Source organism: Balaenoptera musculus, chromosome 3 (genome assembly GCF_009873245.2).
Source record: "Balaenoptera musculus isolate JJ_BM4_2016_0621 chromosome 3, mBalMus1.pri.v3, whole genome shotgun sequence".
NCBI lineage: Eukaryota > Metazoa > Chordata > Mammalia > Artiodactyla > Balaenopteridae > Balaenoptera > Balaenoptera musculus.
This window is the reverse complement of record NC_045787.1, coordinates 60,250,762-60,270,604: the sequence shown is the minus strand read 5'-3', so window position 1 is coordinate 60,270,604 and position 19,843 is coordinate 60,250,762. Positions and strand designations below refer to the sequence as shown.

Below are 19,843 nucleotides of genomic sequence, written 5' to 3'. Positions count from 1 at the left end.
CTTTGCAAGGGATGTGACTGACAAGGGCTTAATTTCCAAAATATACAAACAGCTCATACAGCTCAACAACAAAAAAACAAACAACCCAATCAAAAAATGGGCAGAAGACCTTAACAGACATTTCTCCAAAGAAGACATACAGATGGTCAACAGGCACATGAAAAGATGCTCCACATCGCCAATTATTAGAGAAATACAAATCAATGAGGTGCAACCTCATACCAGTCAGAATGGCCATCATCAAAACGTCTACAAATAATGAATGCTGGAGAGGGTGTGGAGAAAAAGGAACCCTCTTACACTGTTGGTGGGATGTAAATTGGTGCAGTCACTATGGAGAATAGTATGGAGGTCCCTTAAAAGACTAAAAACAGAGTTACCATATGATCCAGCAACCCCACTCCTGGGCATATATCTGGCAAAGGTGAAAACTCTAACTTGAAAAGATACATGCACCCCAATGTACATAGCAGCACTATTTAGAATAACCAAGGCATGGAAGCAGTTTAAGTGTCCACTGACAGAGGAATGGATAAAGAAGATGTGTATATATGTATGTATGTGTGTGTGTATGTACACACACACACACACGCACCACACATACCACGATGGATAACTCAGCCGTAAAAAAGAATGAAATAATACCATTTTCTGCAGCATGGATGGACATAGAGATTAACATACTAAGTGAAGTAAGTCAGACAGAGAAGGATGAATATCACGTGATATCACTTATATGTAGAATCTAAAAAAATGATACAAATGAACTTACTTAAGAACAGAAACAGTCTCACAGACATGGAAAACAAACTTATGGTTATCAAAGGGGAAAGGGTGTGAGAAGGATAAATTAGGAGTTTGCAATTAACAGATACACACTACTATATATAAAATAGATAAATAATAAGAACCTAGTGTGTATAGCACAGGGAACTATATTCAATATATTGTAATAACCTATAATGAAAAGAATCTGAAAAAGAAAAAAAAATATGTGTGTGTGTATATATATGTGAAACTGAAGTCACTTGCTGTACACCTGAAACTAACACAACACTGTAAATCGAGTATACTTCAATTTAAGAAAAAAATAGGTGACCATAGAGTCAAAAACAAAGATGGAAGATTTAAGATGTGCTGTGAGGAGTGGATCCAAATTTGTTGCCCCAACAAATTTTCTTTCTTTGGGTCTTAGTTGTACAGAATTAAATTAATCTTAATCCTTGGTTTATGCTACACGTCTTGGTTCATGCACAGCTCTCATTTGTTGTATTCCTATATTTATTTTTAAATAATATATTAATATGAACCCATCACCTAACACAAGAACTAAAATGATAATAACATGTCTGATTATGTGCTCCTCCCCCCATCTGAGGTAATTGTTTTTAATCTTGTTTTTATTATTTCCTTGCTTTTTTATTTTATATAATTGTATTATTTGTATATTACTAAGGTATATATTGTTTAGTTACTTTTTAGTTTGTAAGAAGGATATTTTCTGGGACTTACTATTTTTCACTCAGTGTTATGTTGGTAAGATTCATCCATGTTTTTACATTTAGATGCAGTATTGACTATTTTGTAATATTCCATTGTGTGATAATTCCACAATTTATCCATTCTTCTATTGATGGGCATTTGGATTGTTCAGTTACTATGTTTCTATGTACATTCTTGTTCACGTCTTTACTAATGATGCATGAAAAGTTTTCTTGAGTGTTTATCCAGGAATGGAATTGTTGGGTCATAAGGTACGTCAGTGTTCTTTATAATTTATAAAGTAACAACTGTTTTCCAAAGTTGTTACCTTATACCTGATTTGGTGTTTTCCAAATCACCAGCGAAGTCCTGATTATCTTTTAATATAAGCATCCCCACAGATAAAGAGTGTAAAGGGGATGTGAGGCTCCAGTCCCACAACCACATACTTAATCACCTCCTTCCTCCTTGTGTAGAATAATGTACATCCCTCAGGCAGCCCAGGGTTTTTACCTGGTGGGAAGGGGGCTTCCTTTGGAAAGGGCAACCCTATCCATTTCCAGGACTGTGCATTCAATGTTGGATGCTTGGGAGCTGAGAGAGGAGGTCTGCAGACAGCAGTCTGTATAGTGGGTGCTAAAAACCATTTTGGTTCTGGGTTGCTCAGGAGCTGAGGCCAAAGAAGGCCAACAATATTTTTAAATGATTCATTTCCATGTTATGTTAATTCTTTAGTTTTTTCCAGTTTTATTGAGATATAATTGAGATATAACATTATATTTATTCAAAATTTACAACATAATGGTTTGCAATATATATATAGCAAAATGATTACCACAGTAAGTTTAGTTAACATCACCTCACATAGTTACAATCTTTTTCTTCTGATGAGAACTTTAAAGATCTACTTTCTTAGCAACTTTCAAATATACAATATAGTATTGTTAACTACAGTTACCATGCTATACATTACATCCCCAGTACTTATTTATGTTATAACTGGAAGCTTGTACCATTTGGTCACCTTCACCCAATTCTCCCCAATTCTGTCCCTCAACTCTGGCAACCAAACTAAACCAAACCAAAACTATGAGTGTGGTTTTTTTAGAGTCCACATATAAGTGAGATCATACAGTATTTGTCTTTCTCTGTTTGACTTATTTCACTTAGCGTAATGCCCTCAAAGTTTGTCCATGTTGGCCCAAATAGCAGTTCCTTCTTTTTTTTGTGGCTGAATAATACTCCAGTGTGTGTGTGGGTGGGTGTGTGTGTGGGTGTGTAGGTGTGTAGGTGTAGGCATGTGTGTGTCTGTGTATACATTTTTTTTTTATACTCAGGAATAAACCTGACCAAGGAGGTGAAAGACATATGCTGAGAAGTATAAAACATTAATGGAGGAAATTAAAGATAATTCAAAGAAATGGAAAGATATCTCATGTTCTTGGATTGGAAGAATTAACATTGTTAAAATGGTGATACTACCCAAAGCAATTTACAGATTTAATGTGATCCCTATCAAATTACCCACAACTTTTTTCACAGAACTAGAACAAATAATCCTAAAATTTATATGGAACCATAAAAGACCCAGAATTGCCAAAGTAATCCTGAGGAAAAAGAACAAAGCTGGAGGCATAACCCTCTCAGACTTCAGGCAATACTACAAAGCTACAGTAATCAAAACAGCATGGTACTGGCACAGAAACAGCCATATGTATCAATGGAACAGAATAGAGAGCCCAGAAGTAAACCCACACACCTATGGTCAACTAATCTTCAACAAAGGAGGCAAGAATATACAATAGGGAAAAGGCAGTCTCTTCAGCAAGTGGTGTTGGGAAAGTTGGACAGCTGCATGTAAATCAATGAAGTTAGAACACACCCTCACACCATACACAAAAATAAACTCAAAGTGGCTTAAGGACTTAAGTATAAGGCATGACACCATGAAAGTCCTAGAAGAAACACAGGCAAAACATTCTCTGACGTAAATCGTAGCAATGTATTCTTAGGTCAGTCTCCCAAGGTAATAGAAATAAAAGCAAAAATAAACAAATGGGACCTAATCAAACTTAGAAGCTTTTGCATAGCAAAGGGAACCATCAACAAAATGAAGACAGCCTATGGGTTGGGAGAAAATATTTGCAAATGATGTGACCAACAAGGGCTTAATTTCCAAAATAGACAAACAACTCATACAACTCAATAACAAAAAAAAGTCCAATCAAAAAATGGACAGAAGACCTAAAGAAAAATAGGCAAAAGACCTCCTTTCTTAGACTTACATTTATGTTTTAAGCCACATTTATTTATCCATTCATCTGTCAGTGGACACTGAGGTTGTTTCCATGTCTTAGCTATTGTGAATAATGCTGCAGTGAACATAGGAGTACAGAATCTTTTTGAGATAATGATTTCTGTTAATTCTGATTTATGATACTTCAAGTTCTTAAGTTTGGTACAGCATTTCTAGAGAAAGATTTTAATTTATTGTTGATAATAATCTGATACCATATGTTTTGTAATTGTTACCGCCATAGGTTTAAAAATCTAGCAGACATACATACTTTCAGTCTTCTTTACCTGTCCCCCCCAACCAAGGGTGAGATGTTTAATTTTTATTTATTTATATCAACTTTTGTATTTTCTATTGGTATTAGAAAGTATATAGGTCTCAGTAACTTTCAAATATACAATATTTTCTGTATTTTCTGTATTTATATTACTCTTTTTAAACTAACATTTCTAGTACTAGATTAAATAGAAGTAGTCTCAGGAGCCAATTTGGCTTTTGTAAGAAGAATGATTCTAATGATTTTCTGTCTTTTGAATGGGCAATACTGTACATAATATTTTGCGATGACTCTGAATCTTCATTTTGAACATCTTGGGGTGAACACTGTGTCTGCCTCCTCAGTATCTATTTTTTCTTCTCTTGATGTATACCTGTGTTTTCATTCCAGTGTCCACCGTTTTTTACCACATGCACGTAGCTCATGTTCTTTGAGGGAAACTGCTCCACTTCTAGCTTTAGGAATGGGTCTCTGAGTGAATCTAGCCAATCAGATTCCATTTCCTGGTTACAGGAATTGATTCAGCGTGGGCATGTGATTTAGGCTGATCTAAGCAAGGTACACTTCAGAACTCTTGCTTAGAATTCTGGGACAGATGTGCTTTCTTCCATGTAATTGACTGTGGCTGCAGCTTTCTTTTGGCACTAGGGAATCTGGCCTTGAGATGAAGCTTGTACTATGGGTGGCAGAATGAAGAGACGAAAAGAAATTTCATAATATGTCTGCTGGATCAGGCAACCCTGAAGCAGATCCTCCCCTGGATTTTAGTTGCATGAGCCAAAAACTCCCTGTACTGGTTAAATCCCTTGAATTGAAATCGTGTTACTTATAATTGAGTACTAACTGATATCATTTCTCTAATCTCTAATTTGGTGTACCTATTATGTATAATGTAAGGAAAGATTTCCTTTACTGAACTGGCTAGGAATTTCCTTCCTTCCCTTCTGTCTCTCTCTGTTTTTTGTTTGTTTTTTGTAAATTTTGTTGCTTTCGGCTTACCTTTTACCCCCTTTTTTCCTCTCCATTTCAGTGTCCTATTGAGATCTGATCCTCTGTATCAGAAGTAAGGAAGAATGCTGTCTTTCTTTAACCCTCCCCATCACCTCTCCATTCTTATCCTATTCAGTGCTGTTCTTTGATTGGGGGTGGGGGTGGTGTGGAAGAAAGAGGAGGAGGAGGAAAGGACAGATGAACCTATCTTGCCTTAATCCCAACCATTTGTTGTCACAGACTCTGTCCCTGCTTCTGTTCCAGTCCCTCAGTAGAAGAGTCACCACTTCTGTTGCAAGGCCTGCATTAATTTAGGAGGCATTCTTTTTTTTTTTTAATTAATTAATTTATTTTTGGCCGCGTTGGGTCTTCGTTGCTGCGTGCAGGCTTTCTCAAATTGCGGCGAGCGGGGGCTACTCTTCGTTGCAGTGCACAGCTTCTGATTGCCGTGGCTTCTTTTGTTGTGGAGTATGGGCTCTAGGGGGCACGGGCTTCAGTAGTTGTGGCTCGCGGGCTCTAGAGCGCAGGCTCAGTAGTTGTGGCCCATGGGCTTAGTTGGGATCTTCCCGGACCAGGGCTCGAACCTGTGTCCCCTGCATTGGCAGGCGGATTCTCAACCACTGCGCCACCTCTTGGCATCCGTTCTGTTTTTTTTCCTCACTAGAAGCATCGTAATCCATAGTATACATAATATCCTGTAGGAAGTATTTCATGCACATACTTAATAGTGTTAAATAGCCTTTTGTGGGATGGTTTATGAAGCTTAACACCAAGTATGTATAGCATTTTTGCCATGGAAAACATGCCTACTGAGATCCTAAAAACTTGACTATAATTAATATTTTTGCAGTGTAACTGAGTCCGTAATTGGAGAATGCTTGAATTATATTGTGATAGTTTGGTTTCGTGTTTACTTTAAATTTTTTCTGTCTCTTGCTTTCAGGTAATATTGTCAGCCAATAATGTATCTCTTTGTGTTCTTGCTTCTAGTAACTTGTACTTACATCTGTCACTGTTCTTTTTGCTACTGCTAATCTGTTTTAGGGGAACCTAGACTGTTTTTACTTCTGAATAGTGATGTGAAAATTGAGATTGTCAGAAGTCTGCTTTCTTATTATTGCTTTACTTGGACTATACTCTCTTTCTCTGGCTACCATAATATTGTACATAACTCTCCTCTAGGAAATAAGCTCCATGAAGGCAGGGATATATCCCCCAGAGGCCTGGTATAAAAAAGGACTCTTGGTAGATATTACTAAATGAATGAATTTACTGTCTGTGACATTTTAAGTTCCTTGAGAACAGAAACAGTATCGTATCCTTCATCTCTCTTTAATATATTTAAACAGTCTTTTGAACTATTTTCAGTATAGACATGGCACAAAATTCCAAAGTTACCAAAAGATAGATACACAGTAAAACATGAGTCTGCCACCCCTATCCACTAGCCACCCAGTTTTTCCCTCTCACAGTCAACATCATTACTCATTTGTGTGTGTGTGTATCCTTCTAGAGATATGCTGTACATGCACAAGTATTTACATTTATGTCTTTAAAAACAGAAACAAATGAGAGTTGTTGGGCTGCACGCTGTAGGCCTGCAAGGCCTGTATTTGCCCAGTTTCAAGACCGAAGAAAGAGCCTGGAGTCAGCAACAGAGACATCAGTGGTTTAATGGATAGAGGGAATCTTATGTGTCTGAAGCAGGGTCCTGGAATGACACCCCACCATGTGTTGCAGATGGTGGGCAGGACATGGTGGCGGTCTTCACCAGAGGTGGGGTAGGGGGTGATTGCCAGTTACAGGGGGAATTGATGTCAGGTTCGCTTATCATTTACCAGGGAAACTAGCAGAGGTGTGTGCCCCTCACTGCCCCTTTGATAAGAACAATCACTAGCTGGGCCCTGGGGCAAGTATACGGGAAGGTCAGTCCAGTGAGTAGGGTGTAGGTGAAGCAGGCACTGGTCGAGCAGGGGATGTACAGAGAACAAGAGAACAGCCACCTTCAGTGGCCTGACCATACAATAATATACTTGTAGACACTGTTTTGCACATTGCATTTTTTGTTTTTTCATATTAGAATATATAGAGCAGCCTCAATTCCTTTTAGAGTATTCTGTATGGACATACCACGTTTTTTTAAAACCCAGTTTTCTATTGATGAACCTCTATATTGTTTCCAGTATTTTATTTTGAAAGGTACCTCAGTGAGTTTTCCTGTATGTGTGTAGTTTTGCAAATGTGCAGGTATATCTGTAGAATAAATTCCTACAAGTGGAACTGTTGGTGTAGGGGAGGAGAAACTTTTTTCTCTACCGTCCTAAATACTCTGGCTGGGACCTTGTAAATTAGACAAAAGACAGATTAACAAGAAAGAAACTACACGAGTTTATTAACACAAAAACACAGAGAAATATTCAGTAATAACTCGAAAGGATGGTTAGCACTTGGCCTTATATAGCATCTTAACAAAAGAACAATAGATTTGTAGAGAAGGGATAATACAAAGGAAAAGGACTTTGAGTTTCTGGCAGATTGTGAGAAGGTAAATATTTGGGGGGTAATTATTGGATGGTAAGGGCTAATAAGTAGGTTTGCTATGTAGATTCCTCTGGTGCCTCTCTGGGCTGTTAAGGGTCTAGAGTGATTAATCTGGTGGTTAACTTCTGTCTTGTGGTAGAGAGGGGAGGGAAGGCATTGTTACAAATTTACGTCCAGCTTTTAGGTAAGTTGGGGAGGGCAGATGACTTTTTTGTATCTGCTTTTTCTCAGTTGCCTTCAGTCCAAAATTATCCGTAGGATAAAGTGACCTATTTTGGGGTGGCTTTCTGCTACCATTCACTGGCTCAAGTGGCTTAATGTGTTTTAAATTTTGAGAGATACTGGCAAGTTGCCCTCCAAAGAGTTTTATCTATTTATAATTCCACTAATGATTTAATACACAGTGTTTTGTCAACATGCAGCTTAACATCCTTTGGTTTGGAAAGAATTAAACTGTGTTGGGAAGGAAAAATTTTCCTCTACCCTTTAAAGGTTCTTTCATCTGGTCTAATAACTAAATTGACATGAGACAGATTAACAAGAGAAAGTCGAATTTAACTTTGTACATACAAGAACCCCACATACCTGAGAGTATCAAAGACAGAAGGGTAAAATGAGGTGTATATGGCATCCTGGGCTAAGGAATGGAAAGGGGCCTGGGACTTCAAAGGAGAGGAGGGCAATTTACAGGACAATAAGAAGAGCAGATGTTTGGTAATTAGATGTTTGCCCTGCCATACAGATGGGTCACTCAGATAAAATTTATTTCTGCTAATAATTCTGATTCTGAGAAAGACCCCCAATTTAAATTCTTCTTTGTAGTTAAGGGAGGGGCAGAAGTTTCTCTTGAGTCTGCAGGGTCTTGATTGGCTTTTAGCTCAAAACAATCCACATGCCAATGTGGCACATTTTAGGGAGGCTCATTTGGAACCCCTTCTGTCCCACCTTTGAAACTTCCCCAAGAAGTTTCACAGTCCAGAAGTTGAGTTTGGTAGTTTACTTTATCTCACTGAATCAGTCTCTTAGTCCTGTGAGTAAGTCATTTCAGTTAAACAGTTGTGTGTCATTTTAGGAGGCAGTGATGCAGGTGGGTTTCCCAAGGTAGGCCTATGGTGCAAGCAGTCAGGTGTTTAATAAGAGGCATTTTTATGGAAATAAAAGAAAAATAATTGTTAATTGGAGCAGACTATAATCCCGATTTCTGAATTCTGGAGGCAGGCAGCTGAGAATTTCTAGATATCTGTCTCTAAGCATCTTCAGATGGAGTGAGGGCAGGCAGTGACAATCTCATAGATTTTCCTGGTTTGCAGTTTGTATGTCTTTGGTGATTGTTTTGAATGGCCATACAGCAGTAGGCACAAAGATTATCTATACATGAGCTGTTGTGATTTCTCTGAAGTTTGTATCAACTTGTCTAACTTTAGCTTGCATGGCTTTGGAAAAATGACAGTTTTAGTTCTCAATGACTCCAAATCAGAAGGGTGGGAGAAAAATTGTAAACATTAGTTTGGAGAGTTGTAGCCAGATATTGGAGGAAATTAAAAGAATTCAGGACTCAGTCCAGTTTACAATAGTAGGGGACTTCAACACCCCACTTACACCAATGGATAGATCATACAGAGAGAAAATTAATAAGGAAACACAAGCCTTAAATGACACAGTAGAACAGATAGACTTAATTGTTGTTTATAGGACATTCCATCTGAAAGCAGCAGAACACACTTTCTTCTCAAGTGCACATGGAACATTCTCCAGGATAGATCACATCTTGGGTCACAAGTCAAGCCTCGATAAATTTAAGAAAATAGAAATCATATCAAGCATCTTTTCTGACCACAACACTATGAGATTAGAATAATTACAGAAAAAAAAATGTAAAATACACAAACATATGGAGGCTAAACAATATGTTACTAAAGAATCAGTGGATCACTGAAGAAATCAAAAAATACCTAGAGACAAGCGACAATGAAAACATGACAATCCAAAACCTATGGGACGTAGCAAAAGCAGTTCTAAGAGGGAAGTTTATAGCAATACAATCTTACCTCAAGACACAAGTAAAATCTCAAACAACCTATCCTTACACCTAAAGCAACTAGAGAAGGAATAACAAACAAAACCCAAAGTTAGTAGAAGGAAAGAAGTCATAAAGATCAGAGCAGAAATAAATAAAATAGAAACAAAGAAAACAACAACAAAGATCAGCGAAACTAAAAGCTGGTTCTTTGAGAAGATAAATCGATAAACCTTTAGACAGACTTATCAAGAAAAAAAGGGAGAGGATTCAAATCAACAATTTTAGAAATGAAAAAGGGAAGTTACAACTGACACCACAGAAATATAAAGGATCATAAAAGATTACTACAGGCAACTATGCCAATAAAATGGACAACCTAGAAGAAATGGACAAATTCTTAGAAAGATACAACCTTCCAAGACTGAACCAGGAAGAAATAGAAAATATGAACAGACCAATCACAAGTACTGAAATTGAAACTGTGATTAAAAATCTTCCAAGAAACAAAAAGTCCAGGACCAGATGGCTTCACAGATGAATTCTATCAAACATTTAGAGAAGAGCTAACACCTACCCTTCTGAAACTCTTCCAAAAGATTGCTGAGGAACTCCCAAGTTCATTCAATGAGGCCACCATCACCCTGATACCAAAACCAGACAAAGATGTCACAAAAAAAGAAAACTACAGACCAGTATCCCTGATGAACATAGATGTAAAAATCTTCAACAAAATACTAGCAAACAGAATCCAACAATACATTAAAAGGGTCATACACCATGATCAAGTGGGATTTATCCCAGGGATACAAGGATTCTTCAACATACACAAATCAATCAATGTGATACACCACATTAACAAACTAAAGAATAAAAACCATATGATCATCGCAATAGATGCAGAAAAAGCTTTTGACAAAGTTCAACCCCTACTTATGATAAAAAAAAAAAAAAAACCCTCCAGAAAGTGGGCTTAAAGGGAACCTTCCTCAACATAATAAAGACCATATATCACAAACCTATAGCTAACATCATACTCTGGTGAAAAGCTGAAAGCATTTCCTCTAAGATCAGGAACAAGACAAGGATATCCATTCTCACCACTTTTATTCAACAGTTTTGGAAGTCCTAACCACGACTATCAGAAAAGAAAAAGAAATAAAAGGAATTCAAATTGGAAAAGAAGTAAAACTGTCACTGTTTGCAGATGACATGAAACTATACATAGAAAATCATAAAGATGCTATTGGAAGACTGTTAGAGCTCATCAATGAATTTGGTAAAGTTGCAGGATACAAAATTAATACACAGAAATCTCTTGTATTCCTATACACTAACAATGAAAGATCAGAAAGAGAGATTAAGGAAACAATCCCATTCACCATTTCATCAAAAAGAATAAAATACCTAGGAATAAACCTACCTAAGGAGGCAAAAGACCTGTACTCTGAAAACTATAAGATACTGATGAAAAAAATAAAAGATGACACAAACAGATGGAGAGATATACCATGTTCTTGGATTGGAAGAAGGAATACTGTGAAAATGACTATACTACCCAAAGCAATCTACAGATTCAATGCAATCCCTATCAGACTATCAATGGCAGTTTTCACAGAATTAGAACAAAAAATTTTCCGATTTGTATGGAAACACAAAAGACCATAATAGCCAAAGCAATCCTGACAAAGAAAAACGGAGCTGGAGGAATCAGGCTCCCTGACTTCAGACTATACTGCAAAGCTACAGTCATCAAAACAGTATGGTGCTGGCACAAAAATAGAAATATAGATCAGTGGAACAGGATAGAAAGTCCAGAGATAAACCCATGCACTTATAGTCACATAATCTATGACAAAGGAAGCAAGAATATACAATGGAGAAAAGACAGTCTCTTCAGTAAGTAGTGCTGGGAAAACTGGACAGCTACATGTAAAAGAATGAAATTGAACACACCCTAACACCATAAACAAAAATAAACTCAGAATGGATTAAAGACCTAAATGTAAGGCTGGATACTGTAAACCTTTTAGAGGAAAACATAGGGAGGACACTCTCTGACATAAATCACAGCAAGATTTTTTTCGATCCACCTCCTAGAATAATGAAAATAAAAACAAAAATAGACGAATGGAACCTAATTAAACTTAAAAGCTTTTGCACAGCAAAGGAAACCATAAACAAAACAAAAAGGCAACCCTCAGAATGGGAGAAAATATTTGCAAACTACGCAACCAACAAGGGATTAATCTCCAAAATATACAAACAGCTCATGCAGCTCAATATCAAAAAAGCAAATAACCCAGTCAAAAAATGGGCAGATCTAAATAGACATTTCTCCAGAGAAGACACACAGATGGCCAAAAAGCACATGAAAAGATGCCCAACATCACTAATTATTAGAGAAATGCAGATCAAAACTACAATGAGGTATCACTTCATACCAGTCAGAATGGCCATCATCAAAAAATCTACAAACAATAACTGCTGAAGAGGGTGTGGAGAAAAGGGAACCCTCCTACACCGTTGGTGGGAATGCAAATTGGTACAGCTACTATGGAGAACAGTATGGAGGTTCCTTAAAAAACTGAAAATAGAGCTACCATATGACCCAGCAATCCCACTTCTGGGCATATATCTGGAGAAAACCATAATTTGAAAAGATACATGCACCCATACGTACTCAGCCGTAAAAAAGAACAAAATAATGCCATTTGCAGCAACATGGTTGGACCTAGAGATTATCATACTGAGTGAAATAAGTCAGACACAGAAAGACAAATATGATATCGCTTATATGTGGAATCTAAAAAAAGGTTACAGGTGAACTTATCTACAAAACCAAAATAGAGTTACAGTTGTAGAAAATAAACTTATGGTTACTGGAGGCTAATGGGGGGGAGGAATAAATTGGAAGATCGGGATTGACATATACACACTACTATATATGAAATAGATAACTAATAAGGACCTACTATATAGCACAGGGAACTCTACTCAATACTCTGTAATGGTGTATGGGGGAGAGAATCTAAAAGAGTGGATATATGTATATGTATAACAGATTCACTTTTCTATACACCTGAAACTAGCACAACCTTGTAAATCAGTTATACCCCAATTTAAAAAACAAAACAAAAATAGTACTAGAATCTAATATTCACAAAGGTGTATTAATGAAACATAATTTTTTTCTCTAAAATTACCTCCATTTTAACTAAAGGTAGCCAAAGAAAGACTACCTTGTTTGCAAAATAAGTCTAAATTCAATAAACTTGTTCTGATTATTTACATAAGTGCAGCAATAATAGCAATTGATCATATAGGTTCTTTTAAATCTGCTTTCCTAGAACTTTTTCAAAAGGAGTCTCAGTGCTCGCTTCAGCAGCACATATACTAAAATTGGAATGATACAGAGAAGATTAGCATGGTCCCTGTGCAAGGATGACACGCAAATTCATGAAGCGTTCCATATTTTTTGTATGCATATGGCTGATTCACTTTGTTGTACAACAGAAACTAACAGCATTGTGAAGGAATTACACTCCAATAAAGATGTATTAAAAAAAAAAAAGAATAGGTTATTACAAGAAAAAAAAGGAGTCTCAGATGGAACTTTAAAATATTACTTCTCAAGCCCAGGAAGCCAAGCCAAGAGCTTGTCATAAGACTCTCATGTAATACCTGTAGACTTGGGTGAATTCCTCCCTTCTTGAGGTCCCCCAAAATCCCAAGGTACCTGTACCTGCCAGGAAGTGACTTTCCTGACTCGTCTGGTAAGGCTGCTGTGAACCCTGTAAGCAAGTTACCAAGCTGTTTTTCCAGGGGGCTTTATTGGCTCCATAAAGTCAGTCTTACTTCCTTAAAGCTGTTTGGTCATACCTGAGCCTATGGACATTCTCAAACATGACATTCCAGCCAAAGCCTTGGCAATACAACCAATGTTTCCAGTTGTATCCTGTTATAAGTAGAGCAGATTCCTTTTGAATTTATGTAAATAACTATACTGCCATGTAAATAAGAATATTCATTGAGAGTTTCCAAATTCTGGAAGGATCAGATAGGGAGAAAGAAATAAATGATTCAGTTCTGCTTCCAAAGGTATAATTTACCAAATTGCTGAAAGTCATAGTGAGCTTAAGAGGAAAGGTTTCCTTATATCTGGAAAACAAAACATCAGAGAACCAGCATGAGAAGTCATAAAAGTTATCCTTATTAGCTCATTTAGTCTCTTGTAATTAATTGTTGTTGATCTTCATCTTAGGTTAGCAGCTTTATGAATCAATCAGTTTTCTATTAAAGTTTTAGTATTTTTTACCCAGTTCCATGTTATATAGATCCTAAAGTTATCAAAAACCTGCATTCTAGATGTTTCTCAGGTCTTTTCTGTGAATCTCCTTGAAGATGAAGCATTTTTACAGGAACATTTTTGTAAAGCATCAGAGTACAACAGTAACTGTAAATGACAAATGATTTAAATATACGTTATTACAGATTTGATGAGAGTTCATTATAATGGAATTGACCAAGAAGTTTGGTTATTTCTGTGACATTCAACATTTTAAGATAGTAACTAGAATTATGGCTGATAACATAATACCAAGACACATCAGATTTGTAAGAATTTATTATTATTTCAGGAGCACTTATGTTAATAACATAGATCTACACAAATGTAACCTAAGAAGGTTTTAGCATCACTTACTTGACAATGCTTACCACGCAGTTTAACATACCAAATAAGCCTAGTTAATGTAGCATCTCTCTTTTTATAAGAAGAGAGAGCAAATCCTTTGAGATGTTTTAGGGGCCCTCTGAAAAATCCCAAATTTAGCGAGAGGTCAGAAGGACTTTAGTATTTGGTTTTTGGGAAGTTTGTCAAACATATTAAAAGGTTTGGACACTTGACTAAATAGGATCACAGATCATGATGAACGAATACTTAATTATCTATTTGACCAAAGTGATAATACAAGATTACAAAGGCAAATACAAAAGGTTACACAGTTGAAAGCAAAATTTAGCTCTTTTAATATTGAGGACTCAGTTTTCCTAAAGTAATCAAAGACCTGATCAAGACAAAATTAAAATACACAAAATCTTGGCTTTCTAGGCAGATTACTTAAAAGATAAAAAATCTTTCATAGGGGCTTCCCTGGTGGCGCAGTGGTTGAGAGTCTGCCTGCCAATGCAGGGGACACAGGTTCGAGCCCTGGTCTGGGAAGATCCCACATACCGCGGAGCAACTGGGCCCGTGAGCCACAATTACTGAGCCTGCGCATCTGGAGTCTGTGCTCCGCAACAGGAGAGGCTGCGATGATGAGAGGCCCGCGCACTGCGATGAAGAGTGGCCCCCACTTGCCGCAACTAGAGAAAGCCCTCGCACAGAAACGAAGACCCAACGCAGCCATAAATAAAATAAATAAATAAATAAATAAATAAATAAATAAATAAAATTAAAAAAAAAATCTTTCATAATCTCTTATCAGGAGATGACCAATAGTTGAAAAAAACTTTGTCCTTTTAACAGATGAAAATAAGTTCCAGTTTTAAGTAAGGACACTTGATTTTTAAGCTTAATTTCATAACTCTTATAATAAAATTCGTTATTTTAGCCTTCTTGACCACACAAGTTCAAACTCCCTCCCTGTCTCTCTCTCTCTCTCTTTTTAAGCAAAAACACATCTCCATATCTCATATTCTCCTTGGCCAAAAACATATCCTAGTTTTCTTGCATACAGAGTTATTTCTCCTATTATTTCCTATATATTGTATGTATCGGCTTAATTGTATACATTAACTAGAATTCTTAATCCTTAGAAACCTTAATTTCTAGTGAGAAATAAGAATTAAGCAATTATGAACAACTATTAAACCAGCATTAGATTGCCAAATTTATGAATACATTTCATAATTTCTAGAAACATGTACCCTTTTAAATATTACAGTTTTTTATTGTGGCAGAAGACATGTTTGCTTTCATACCCTTTTTTTAGTTTCTCTGTAATAGAAATCCAAAGGTAGATAAACCTATGTTTAGTAAGTAATTTTTCTGTGTTTTATCTTATTTAGAAATGATCTAGATATTCAATGAATTTAACTTAACCATTATTTAACTTAATTTAGCAAAACTCTAAGGGTGTAAGTTACCAAAGAGACTTTGGAAACTCTTTAATCATAAAAGAAAGTTTTTTATTACTTTTTCATTACTAAAAAGTTCACCTAAATCTCTTACCTCATTTACATTTATTTAATTCATTTGTTCTTAACAGTCATGTTCAGGTTACCTATAAAAACTTCATCAGAACTTAGGCAATATCGGTCATCATCCTGAATTATTTTTTTGGCTGACAAATTTTGTAACAGATATCATGAACTTATTTGATTTTAAACCTAGGAAGAATGAAAGTATTATACTTAATGCTGATAACTCTAAAAGACATGCTTGTATTAATAAACCAACAAACTTAAACTAGCTCTTATTTACCAAAAATTATCATAGATCACAGGAACTTGAAAAAACATTTGAGTTAGTTTCTGATATGTTTCTGAGATTTAAAAATACTTAATTTATAAAAGCTTGATTTTATGCCAATTAAATAGTGCTCTTTTACAAGTGAATTTTGGCAATACCATTCAGAGGTTAAAAAAAAAAAAAGTACCTTGTCTATAACATACATAGATAGACATACAATAAACATACAGATAGAAACGGAGATTTTATGAAAAAAATTTTTTGCCATGAATCAGGTATGACAATACAAAACTCACTAGTAATAAATAACAGTTGGAATAAGTTAAGTTTATCTGCTCAGATGGCTAAAGCTTTTTTTAAAACAAATATCTGTGAGAAGGCACCTAAGATTTGTATTTGTCCTTGAACTAGATTTTGGGCAAGGGTGTTTCTATAGCACTTTGTATTTTTTAAAAGCCTCTGTTTCTGTTCTTTCACTTCACTCTTGAGGTATTGGGGATGGTCTGGATAAGAGTTCTCAGAGAGGTTACAAGCCTTTTTTAGTTAATAGGGGAGGTTTGGCGATGGGTGGAACTTGAATGGGCCTCTAGAGCAGCATTTCCAGTTTTGCAATGATTTGTCCTCAAAAGATTTGGGTTGTAACTTAAATGACGTCATAGGTTGATCCTCCCCTCCACCTACATTATTCTCAATTTGCTTATTTCTCTCTGGGTACATAGTTTTATTTTCACATAGGGGAGAAGGCCATAAAATTTTTTCTATCAGGCATTGAATATCAGCTATGGGCACAAGTTCAGTCAGACCAGTTGCCTCCCATCTTATTTTCTGCCTGTGTTATTTATCCACTAATCTCAGGAAGTAATCCATTTACAGAAACTTTTGAGGATCCTCTCTGCTTTAAGACATTCTTTTGAACTATGGTCCTTAGTTTGGCCTTTGCCAAGGAGTGAAAGATATCTAAAGAGGATCACCTGTAGCCTCAAGTGGTCTTACTTTAAAAGGTAACTCTTTAATAGTCTCTTCAGAGTGGAAAGGCAATTCAGACAGAGAATTAGTGAAACATGAGTACTCAGGAAAAGAAGGATAGAGGGGAGCCCTAGGAGTAACGTTAGTCTCAGTGTCCTCCTGTTTTAGGTAGCTCCCATGTCTTCATTTTTTCATAAGCCTTTTATAACAGATCTTTCAGTGAAGCTATTTTGGGATTTTGAAGTCTTTTTGAGGCTCCTACATACCAATTAAATAGGTATCCCATTCTATTTGATTTGGAAGCCCTTGCTTTTGAGTGCACTTTTTATTTATTTTTCATTGAACTATAGTTGATTTACAATGTTGTATTAGTTTCAGGTGTACAGCAAAGTGTTTCATTTATATATATATATATAAACATACATATATATATATATATATACACACACACACACACACACACACACATATTCTTTTTCAGATTCTTTTCTATTATAGGTTATTACAAGATACTGAATATAGTTCCCTGTGCTATACAGTAAATCACTGCTGTTTATATTATATATAATGGTGTATATCTGTTAATCCCATACTCCTAGTTTATCCCCCTCCCCTTTCCCCTTTGGTAACCGTAAGTTTGTTTCTATGTCTGTGAGTCTGTTTCTGTTTTGTAAATAAGTTCATTTGTATTACTTTTTAGATTCCACATATAAGTGATATCATATAATGTTTGTCTTTCTCTGTCTGACTTATTTCACTTAGTATGATCATCTTTAGATCCATCCATGTTGCTGCATGTCAGTTGCATCATTTGCAAATATGTTCTCCCAATCTGTAGGTTAAGTGCACTTTTTGAATTATCTTATCCAGTTGGATGATCCAGTTCCTCATAATAGCCATTGTAATTTCCCTGAGTGCTGGCAGTAGTTTGGTAGGACCCTAGCTGCGAATGGAGTTCAACCCACATTTCTGTCCAGCCATATTTCGGAGTCCTCAGCCTGATGGTTACCAGGCCAAGTTCTCAGAACAGAAAACAAGCTTGGTAAGATGTTGGCCTTTTGAAAAAGATGTCTACAGCTTCCAGAGCTGCAGTTCTTAGACATGAAATAGCAGGTGTGCCAGAAAGTGGTGCATTTAACTCTTTGGATTCTCAGAAGGGGGAATTTATGTTGGATGTGGAGTTTAATTTCTATTCTTTTGTTAAGGGAGTCCCTAAGCCTAGCTGTTATACTTCTTTGCATCCACTTAACTTTGTCTTTCAGTATGCAGTTGTTTAGGATAAGAGATCTCTCTGAAAGAAAAAAAGTTTTGTCTTCAAATATAGTCAATTTAATCTCAATAGTGACTCAAACCAATAAGCCTTCTTACTATGGCATAACCAGGGACGAAAGAGGTGTCCCATAAGAGAGTGCAAAAAGATGCAGCCCTTATAAGATTCAGGAAGTTCACTTCCAAAGATAGTCTAAAAAGTAAAGTCCTTCATTGAAAGCCACATAGGTTGAGATGGCAAAGGCCCCTTATGGACTGGGACAGACTCCTTTGAGAACTGGCACAGCCAGTACAAAGAGATTTTCCAAACCCTAGTCTATTCAACTGGCCACCAGGTGCACCCTGGTAAGTGCATCTTCTGGATGGCAGAGACAAGAGAGAATATTTTCACTAGTGACAAAGCCAAGCTCTTAAGACATAGGACAAGAAAACAGTGACCATTTCTGGGAGGAAAAGGATCAACAAAACCCATGAGTACTCATACCAAATAACCAAGAGTTGCTAAACTGAAGGAACTAGTTCAATAAGTATTTTTTCTTGCTAATCTAAATTGAGAAAGGGAGAATACGAAACTTTCACCATCATTCTTCCACCAGACTCTGCAGGTAGAGATCCGGGTGTCTCATGTGGTAAGAATTCTTACCTTTTCTTGGCTCATGTCAGAGGTCCCAGAATCTTCCTACTTCAACAGCTTGGGAATGAGTAGTGCCCAACCGGGTGAGGTCTCCTGGCTGGCTCGCCAAAAGTGTTGGGAAGGAAAATTTTTCCTCTACTCTTCAAAGGTTTTTTAGACTGGTCTAATAATCAAATTGATGTGACACAGATTAATACGAGAAAATAAAATAAAATTTTGTACATACAGGAAACTCACATACATGAGAGGTTCAAAGACAGAAAGGTAAAGTGAGGTACAGTTGTCACTCAGTATCTGCAGGGGATTGGTTCTAGGACTTATTGCAGATACCAAAATCCTTGAATGTTTGTCTCAGTTGGCCCTCCATATCTGCAGATTTCTCATCTGTGGATTCTGCCAACTGAGAATCATAAACATAGTACATAATCCAAAGTTGTTTGAATCTGTGGGTGTGGAACTGGTAGGTACAGGTATATTTATTGAAGAAAATCCATGTATAGGTGACTCGTGGTTCAAACGTGGGTTGCTCAAGGGTCAACTGTATATATGCTATCCTGAGCTAAGGAGGAGTGGAGAAGGGTCTGTGGCATCAAAGAGGGGAAGGACATTTCACAGGACAATAAGAAGAACAGATGTTTGGTAATTAGATGTTTGCCCTGCCATATACATGGGTCACTCAGTAAAATTTATTTCTGCTAATAATTCTGATTCTGGGAAAGACCCCCAATTTAAATTCTTCTTGGTAGTTAAGTGCGGGGCAAAAGTTTCTCTTGAGTCCACAGGGTCTCTATTGCCTTTTAGCTCAAAATAATCCATATGCCAAGGTGACACATTTTGGGGAGGCTTGCTCTGAACCCCTTCAACAGGGTAAGTGAAAATGTCCAAGTATGTTTAGT

The 19,843-nt window shown here is 36.6% G+C and overlaps 1 protein-coding gene and 1 non-coding gene across 2 annotated transcripts in view; both read left to right on the top strand.

Moving 5' to 3' along the window:
• TBCA (tubulin folding cofactor A) overlaps positions 1-19,843 on the top strand; it is a 100,631-nt gene that overhangs the window by 16,377 nt on the left and 64,411 nt on the right. The window lies entirely within an intron of this gene.
• Positions 12,976-13,082, top strand: LOC118893763. The gene has a single exon (XR_005019603.1). It is a non-coding gene; the product is annotated as a U6 spliceosomal RNA (small nuclear RNA).